Raw genomic sequence first — 10,327 nt, 5'->3', positions numbered from 1 at the left:
TTCAAACAGGTAAGTCAATGTTAACATCCTCTTTAAGTTATAAACCACGGAAGCCTGATACGGATACAGACAGTACGCTATTTTCCTTCACCTCCATGTTGCAAACTTCTATCATGGAGCATACGCCTATATCGTCTCCTGGAGGTATTAAATCTGAGAAAAAGACGTGATAATCATTTAAATTAGGGATGTCCTGATATTATTTAATTATTAATATTGGGTATCTACCAATGCCAACCTGATACGTATACATACCTAAATAACACAGCTACCCAGTACACACTTAAGTTGGTGCAACCAGTCCAACTGTGTGATTGAAAGTTGAATAACTCTGCAGCATCACAGCTTTATGTTTTAATATTTTTTTTACCACAGTGAGAATTCAAAAAAGAAACTGTTATACTCAACTGCTTAACAGCCCCTTGCCTGAAAACAATTCTACCTATAGCTGTAAGCAACATTTGAAAGACTAGAATGGCACTCGGAGAGCGCAGACCTCCGCCAAGGTGCCTGACTTTAAAAACAGATCACAGCTCACAGCTGGCGGTACCGTGAGGTGGTCGGCTTGTTATTAACACGGTGTGTTTCCGTGTAACGTATCGGCGGATACCTCTCTCATTCAGCAGCCTTGTTGTGTCTGTATAACGTTACACTACGTTACACTACGTTACACTACGTTACACTACGTTACACTACGTTGTCTCTCATCAGCTCATCATCTACCACTTTTTCCTTTCTCACCGTGGACGGCCGGCAGCTCCTGCACACATCCACACACGTCTCTCTCTGCTCGAAGAAGGAGGAAGAAGGTGTCATCAACGCGTCATCGGTCACACTGCGCATGTGTTATACCCTGTGGTGTTAATGCTCAGGCTGATCGTAATCCTTAAAAAAATTCCTGAATCCGGATCATGATCCGGATCGCCACCAAAATGTAATGGATTGTTCATTGTGCTAAACCCCACCCCTCCAAAAGATTTAATTCAAATCCATTGTGAACTTTTGGAGTAATCCTGCTAACAGACAGGCAGACAAACAAACCAACCAACAAACCAACGCCGGTGAAAACATAACCTCCTTCCTAGGCCTAAACAGTTATCTGTGCATTGCATAGAAGTCAATCTAGCAAGTTATTTTTGTGGTATTTTGTATATTTTGCTCACTTTATCCAAGTGCACTGCACCAAAACACCTCCCAGGCGCTGTAGTGCTGTACACTATTTCTTGTGCAGTACTGTTGCAGCTCCCTTCTAATGCATAATCTGTAAATGAGGAGTGTTTTCAACTAATTCTTCTGCAGGCTGCAGTGTCTCCTCTGGAGGGAGCTTTACAGGTGATTAAATGTAGTTACACCATGCAGGTTTTGTGACACTGGCAGTTGTCACTCACTGCTCACTGATTAACAGTTGTGTTTCCTGAGGCTGACATAACCGCCAGCAAATAAACCCACGAATGTGTTGTCCCTATGGAGAATAAGAATTATCAAGAAAAGAACAAATTCCTCAAGAACATGCAAAGAGAGAGAGAGAGAGAGAGAGAGAGAGAGAGAGAGAGAGAGAGAGACGTGTCCTTACAGCTCAAACTGAAGTGACATACACCACCGTTTCATCTGACTGTGTAGACTGCCTTTGTGATGTATCGTTCCTGTTATCAGTCTTTGAGCTTTCCATTCATTCTCATCAAGTCCCCCATTCAATGCATCCTCTTGTCTTAGGTGCTCTTTTGTTTTGGAGTCACTTGTTAATTAGATTAATGTTATCATGTGGATATCAGAGGACGAATGAACGAAGCCTCAGGGCTTAATTCTTGTTTATTCATTTATTTAATATTGAACACTCATGGGGCTCCACAGTCAGACATATTGCAACATTTCTTGTTTTTTAATTCCCACAATGCACCAATTAACATGGTAACATTATTATTTATTTTATTTTCTAATAATGCTTATTTTTTGTTTAAAATTATGTAATTTCTTGTTGATAATTTCCAATGCATATCTTGAAAATCAATAAAATTTGATCACAAAAAAAACATTGTAACATTACATTTACTATATGATAGTTATATAGAATAATATGAATACAAAAACATACTGAGATTAAAATGTGATTTTAAAAATGTGCTTATAGGGTGTGATGCAGGCCATTGTTATTCCTCACTCGACTTGAGCACCACACATTCTGCTTTATGTAAGTGTTTACAAACATTCATTAGTCCACACACACCTACCTCTGTAAGCACACACACACACACACACACACACACACACACACACTAGAACCACCACAAACATAATGCATTTTAAGGGTGTGCAGCAGATTGAGATCTCTCTCTCTCCCTTGGAGTCGTTCCTGATTTCCCTTCCCTGTTTCTCATGCATGCATAAAATCATGCATGTGCGCGCACACACACACACACACACACACACACACGCACGCACGCACGCACGCACGCACGCACGCACGCACGCACGCACGCACACACACACACACACACACACACACACACACTCACGCACACACTCTTTCGTGTAAATCAAATCTCTGTTGGCTGCCCAGCTTTGTCTTTGTAGCCTTATGCAAATGACCAGTTAATAAATGCTGGCTAATGAATTCATTACATGCTATCTGACACGCATGCACGCACGCACACACCTGATGTGATTTGCATGACAATTGACCAGATTTGGCTCAATGTTACTCCTCATTTAAGGACATAATGTAATATAACATAACAAAACATAACATATCTCATTACACGGCTGTGTTGAATACTCGATTGTGATTGGTCAATCACTGCGGTCTATAATTTCTCTATAACAGACCATTGCTATGGGCACAGCTCTGATGTTGGACTCTGGAGGACCGTTTTTGTGTCAAAATATTGATTCTTTAGGTTTTGTAGTTTCATATGATACCAGTATCTTCACTCTAGCTCTAAAACTGAGCCACTACAACCTAAAAATCGCAAGTTGCGATAATGCGTTAAAGAAATTAGTGGCGTTAAAATAAATTTGCGCTAACGTGTTATTATTATTAGCGCAATTTTTATAAAGATAATAAAAAACTTTTATAACTACAATATTTATGAGATTGTATAGAGTCAGCATGTGATGAAGAGATTTACATCATCTATAACAATTAAATAAAGATTTTCAGAAAGAGGAAATGAAAGTCTTCCTGACTAGAATGCATCAAATTGAAAATAAAATGCATGAAACCCTGCATGGGCACAAAGGATTAATAATGTTTGACAATACACAACGCACTGACTTGTGACACAAAAGTGAAAACAAGAAAGATCACATTCATTAGGAACAAGCAGACACACACACATTGACCTGAACCATGTTGTTGCCTGGACAAACTGCATCAGTGTATTCTTGTATGATATAGCCTGAAGCGATCTCCATTACCATAATAATACATGCTCGTAATTTGCTGTGTTTTTCCATACACTTTCACTGTCAGTGTTACGCTTCCACAAGAGAGACCACAGACACTTCATCCTAATGTCTCTCCTGTCCTCTCTCTGCTCTGTGATCATTCTTTGTGTCAGGCACTGTGACCTTTGACCTTCAACGTCCATATAAAGACGATGAAAGACGATTTACTGTGCTGCGATTACCACACTTGCTCTAAATTCTGGCTCAATTTCCTGAAAGGGTTATTATTATTAAACCAAAAACAACAATAAAACAACAATGAAATAAAATACAAACATCCGAGGAATCACAAAAACATCAAAACACTGGGGGTAGGGCTGTCAAAGTTAACGCGATAATAACACGTTAACGCAGATTTGTTTTAACGCCACTAATTTCTTTAATGCATTAAAGTGAAGATACTGGTATCATATGAAACTAGAAAAACCTAAAGAACCCATTGGTACCAACCATGTCATACTAGCTTGTCATGGAGGAGGTTAAATAACGCTCCAAACTACATTTTTGTCAAGGAAAAACTGTCATGTCCATTTTCAAAGGGGTCCCTTGACCTCTGACCTCCAGATGTGTGAATGTAAATGGGTTCTATGGGTACCCACGAGTCTCCCCTTTACAGACATGCCCACTTTATGATAATCACATGCAGTTTGGGGCAAGTTATAGTCAAGTCAGCACACTGACACACTAACAGCTGTTGTTGCCTGTTGGGCTGCAGTTTGCCATGTTATGATTTGAGCATATTGTTATGCTAAATGCAGTACCTGTGAGGGTTTTTGGACAATATTCGTCATTATTTTGTGTTGTTAATTGATTTCCAGTAATAAATATATACATACATTTGCATAAAGCAGCATATTTGTCCACTCCCATGTTGATAAGAGTATTAAATACTCAACAAATCTCCCTTTAAGGTACATTTTGAACAGATAAAACATGTGATTAATTTGCGATTAATCGTGATTAACTATGGACAATCCTGCGATTAATCACGATTAAATATTTAATCAATTGACAGCCCTAACCGGGGGATGAAATATAGTTAAAAAATATATAGAAAATGGCCAGAGAGGGTTGATAAAACCCAGCAACACATTCAATATTCATAATAGAAAGTTTTAAAGGGGACATATGTTAATTTCCAGGTTCATACCTGTATATTGGGTTTTCCATAGAATGTTTACATACTTTAATGTTCAAAAAACGCTATTTTTCTCATCCTGTCTGTCTGAATATACTTGTATTCACCCTCTGTCTATGAGAAAATGAGCCTACTTCTCACTTGATTTATTACCTCAGTAAACATTGTAAACATGAGTTTATGGTCTCAAATGCTAGTTTGTAGTGATGTTACGTGCTGTGCCGAGGCTTCGGAGCGTGTGTCGAGTAATCCAGGAAGTTTTCCGCGATGCGTGTATCGAGGCTTGTATCGTTTTAGACCAATGACGTCATTGATGACATCCGAAGCCTCGCTGCCCGGCCGTACCGCCCACTGGTTCATGAAGTGTTTCAGATCTTCACTGGTTCAACCAATGCCGCTTTCCAGAAGTGACACAGAACACTAATATTAACCCTCCTGCAATTATTATATTATATTACACTCCACTACAATACAATTATTAACTTAGGATTGGTTTGCACACATAAGATGAATTACTCACAAAACAATTACAGTTTATTATACATGTATCTTATATACTCATAATATACTTACTAAATAGACATTTTATTAAATATGATATATATATATATATATATATATAAATTGATTACATGGTAATAGATTTTTTTTCATTGTTTATAGTCATTCCCAAAAGCCTTTACTGGCGCAAAATACAGTATATCACAGATCTGTGTTCCCAGTAGACCACAACCAGCACTGATCCCAGTAGAGCACTTACACTTACACACCAAAAACTGACAAACTGACAATAACCTGATATTTTCAGGTGGATTTTCATTTAATTCTCACTGTGCAATATCATTTTCCACTTGTGCAATTTTGTTAATAGTCTGTTTATTGCCAATACTGTATAGACTCCTATTTTTATACTTCCAATCTTTATACTTGGTTCATATTTTGTTACACTTTGTTTAGCTCTTTTTTACTGTGTTAGCTTATGCATCTTGTTTCTTGCACTATCCCCTTTGCTGCTGTACACTGCAAATGTCCCCACTGCGGGACTAATAAAGGAATATCTTATCTTATCACATGGTTAAGATCATATTTGTCTGTTTTACACTCTTTGACCACCAGGTGGTTTCGTGAGCACATGAAGCCTCGAGCAATGAACCCTTTTCCGACCCAATTTGCTGGAAAGCTTCAAAGCTTCATGAGGCTTCATCTCGCCATCACTACTAGTTTGTTTGTTGGGAGACAAATGTTGTCAGTGCTGTGGTACAAGAGTTGATCCTGAGAAGTGATTCAAATGTTCTGGTTACACTACTACTTTTTGGAGCTGAGATTCACTCTTGTGCTGAGCTGCATGTTGTTAAAGAGAACTGTGTGGACAGTTTTGAAAAAGTGAACTTCATGTACAAAAATGAAGGGTTAGCGATTGTGAAAAACTGTAAAACATTGATATTCCCAAGTGGCAGCAAGTGGTAACTTTAAAGGTCTAGATTACCCAGAAAACCACCGTCAACAGTGACATCTTGAATACGGTTTCCATACGTTGAGTTTAATTCCATCTACTTGCGATTTCCAGTCTCACCATTTAACCCCAGTGCATGCTGGTGGCCCGCAGGGACTGGCCAATCAGGAAGCAGGAGGGCCATGGGCACTTCCTGTCAGCAATCAGCGCCATTCAGGTGTGATGGATGGATATCAAACACACACACATACAAACACACACACACATGAAGCTTCACCAGTTTTTCATAAATCTTCGAGCACACACACAAACACTCTCTCTACAGAGTGGTTGAAGTTAAACAGTGCTTGGTGTGTGACACCACCATCCATTACACTAAAACAGGAGTGTATGTGCCAAAACCTGACACTGCACAGGCCCTCTGTGTGTGTGTGTGTGTGGTGTGTGTGTGCATACATCATGTGTGTATTAAATCTCAATCAATAGACTTTACTTGCTCTCCACCTCACTCTTAACCCTCTCACCGTTCTGTGTGTGATCCGTGGCCTCCCTCTGTCTCACTCTTTCGTCTCCTTCTTGATTATTGATTCTCTTCTCTCTGTGTTTCTTCCCCTCTTCTCTCTGAGGTTGTAAAACATATTCTACTTTGATGGGTTGATCACAAAGTCATTGTGGAATGGAACAAAACAAGAATATACACTGTGGGGGAAAGAAGCACTAAGCAGCCGCTTAGCTTAGCTTAGCTTAAAGAAACAGGAAACAGGGAACCAGCGAGCCCGGCTCTGTCCAGACGTAAGAAAATGTGCCTACAAGTAAAGCTCACTGATTGACACGTTACAGCTTGTGTGTTTAAAAAACGACACGTTGTGGTTTTACATGGGGTTATGTGCTGGAATATTTCTTGGCCGGGAGTAGTTGCCAGGCAACCCAGCAAACGGAGGAAGATTCTGGTCACAGCCAAGATATAGTCCAGCACGTAAACCCCTGTAAGACATGAACTGTTGCTCTTTACACTGTAATCTTTAATGTGTCATCAAGTTTTGAAAAACCAATAGATGGGTCGACCTCTAGCTCACCTGGTAGAGCGTGTAGTAACCCATGGAGGTTAAGTCCTTGGCAGCGGCCCGGGTTTGATTCCGGAAAGAAAAAAACATCAGAATCCAGTTTCACTTCCACATCTGGTGCTCAGTTCATTTGGTCCAGATCAAGGGGAAATTATATGTTGTTGCTTATTCATTCGGCTCCTGCACCCACTAACTTATTACAAACGAACCAAGAGCTGTAAATATGAAGTTATACAGACTGACAGGTGACAGGCTGGGTATTGTTTGTAAAAAAATACCAGTACCAATAACACTACCCCTAAAGCGATTCCGATACCGATACCGATACCAGTACTTAATTTACCTTATTTTACTACTTCATTTGATACTCATCATGTCAATGGAAGCTTTCTGTGTATCCCACTGGCTAGCTAATCGCCGCTGCGCTGCACTCATACGCCGCTGATAACCAAGGGTCAGGACGGCGTCGTCGCAGAAGCATAAGCATAAGCATAAATATCTATGTTCTCTGGTGGTCACAAAGACCTCACCAAGGAAGAACTGATTATCAGCATTAATAATTTTATTAGACGGCAAATCAACCACATGCTCAGCACGACATTCAACAACGTGTTTTTCATGTGTTTTCCTACAAATGTCCAGCAACACGTGACACACAATTTCTACTCCAGTCTTTTCAAAATAAGACTACTCAGTTAGGTTTAGGAATAGATCAACTTGGTTAGGTTTAGGCAACAAAACTACTCAGTTAGCTTTAGGAAAAGATCGCGGTTTGGGTTAAAATAACTCCGGAAATGCCGCAACTTAGTTACGTGACAAACAAATCCACTTTGACTTCTGGTTTCACAAGGGACGTGAACATCGGTCTCCTGAGCGAAGGTCCTCTGTTTTTTGATGGTCAATACAACCATCACGGAAAAAAAAGTGTCTATACACACGAATCAATACATCAAATTTCGGGACAGACTATTTAATGGACTGCCAAAGCAGTTTTAGCTGCTTTTAACTGTCTGAATGATCAAGGAAAATTCCTGCAACCAAATTATTTACATAATTATAGGATATACATTGTTTATGCAGATTGATTATTAGATGCTGTGAGAGGGTCCGTTCCTCAGATCCTCTCACAGCAGTCTGCACAGTGACTTGTTTCTGCTGTTTGGTTCTATTGCGAAAACACTTCCTGTTTGTATAGATACTCATTTACTATAGCATATATTGCAATAATATACATGTTTCATTTTGAGATGGAGTTGCAGCCCGTCCTATCAGGCTATAGGAGCCCTTTACACAAAAGTAACATTTGAAATGATTTTGAAGCTAGTTTATTAAACATGATTGAGTGAGAAGTCTGGTTTCAGTATGACATATAGATCACTTAAAAAGGTGACACCCAACAAATATAAGCTACTTTTTCATCCTGCCAGCATGCACTGTATTTGAAAAGCGCCTCTATATACTTTAACTTGAATTATGAACTTACGGTAATTCATTTCTTTTAATTACAAATTTTTTTTCTCAAACTGCACACGTAAACATATTTTTTTTTTCACCTGCTGTGTGTGTGTGATTACCAATTAAAGAAAACAGTGAGTGATCGGGCCAGTGTGGAGCACAGATAACACCCACCTCATGTTTCTCCCTCCGCTCACCATTAATATGGAATTCTGATAATGAAATTATATTTAAAATGTAGCTGCGTTTTTAAAAAAAAATCTCCTTTGTGGAGATGAAGGTGGTGTGTGTGTGTGTGTGTGTGTGTGTGTGTGTGTGTGTGTGTGTGTGTGTGTGTGTGGGGAGGAGGGTGGTGGAGGCTGTTAACGCTGCGAGCCGCTGAATGAAACGGTGTGGGGAGTCGGTGAGTGCAGATAAAGCCCTGCTCATGTATCAGCCTGCTCACCTGTCTGCAGCCACACCGCTGTAATGGATAGACACAAGCTGCAACCATCACTCATACTCACACTCTGTGTGTGTGTGTGTGTGTGTGTGTGTGTGTGTGTGAGAGAGAGAGAGAGAGAGAGAGAGAGAGAGAGAGAGAAAGGGAGTGTGTGTGTGTGTGTGTTTTGTGTATTTGGTGGTGGTGGGAGTGATTATATGTCTGCATGGGTGCATGACAGAGAGAGACAGAGACAGAGTGTGTAGCTGTGTGTGTATTTGTGTGTGTGTAATTTCTGTCTGTCTTTCTGTCATTTTGATTGATACTTCTAACACTATGTGTCTATGTGTGTGTCTGTGCATGTGTCTGTGTGTGTGTGTGTGTGTGTGTGTGTGTGGGAGGAAGGGGTTATGGGAAAGGGTCATCGGAGGGAACCGATGTGACGGACAGCTGGCAGGACACACAGGGTGCTGGAGCAGTAAGGGGTGAAGCGGTGCTGTCAATCTAAAAAACAAAACAAATCAAAACAAAAAAAAAGAGGTTGGGGCTTTTATTATGGAGTCACATAATTTTTATCTCCCCGCGTTTAACCCGTGTGTTATTGAGATTAAAAATCTCTTTCATAACGAAGACTTCGCCAAACAACGCGACAACAGTTTGTTGCGTTAAGCTTCGGTCTCTGCTGGGTCTGGGTTTCGTTTTCTTTATGCTAATTGCGTGCGCCTGTATGTGTCATGTGCTGCAAGCAGATATGTCTCCATCTCCAGCCCAGTATCAACTTAGGTCCGTATCGGACGAGTCCTCATCTTGTTATTTCGCAAACATGACCAAACAAGAGGTAAAAAGTCCAAAACAGAATAGTAAGAAGTCTGGAACACTTCAGCATGGAAGCACTGTTCCCCACTGGTGAGGAATGAGTGGAAGTGGGACAGTATATATACTGCAGGGGTGATGAGTAGACGGGGAAGAGGTGGGGGAGTCAGATGATCTGGTGATGGTCAGAAGCACAGGGTTACTGCAGGGCAATTGGGAGTGGATAGGGAACACTCATAGACTGTAAGTGGACATACTCACCGTCACGTCACCCATTGGTTGGTGGACTATGGTTTTAAATTCTTGAGTTCAGCATTTTGGGTTTCGAAATCTTGTTTTTTTTAGGAGAGGGTGGAGCTAAGTACAACCGAACGCTGAATAAGACATTTTTAGGCCACCGTAAATGTTATAATTAACTCTGATGAAGTGAAAACACACTGTAAAAGGGTTAAAGCTCTAAGATGAAAACACGGACAACTCCCAGACCGGACAACGCCGTGGTAGCGACCTGTCAATCACAAGGTAGCCCCGCCCTAAAG

The sequence above is a fragment of the Sebastes fasciatus genome, chromosome 13, assembly GCF_043250625.1.
Source record: "Sebastes fasciatus isolate fSebFas1 chromosome 13, fSebFas1.pri, whole genome shotgun sequence".
NCBI classification, from domain to species: Eukaryota; Metazoa; Chordata; class Actinopteri; order Perciformes; family Sebastidae; genus Sebastes; species Sebastes fasciatus.
The sequence above is the reverse complement of the archived record's forward strand: the minus strand, read 5'-3'. Positions refer to the sequence as shown.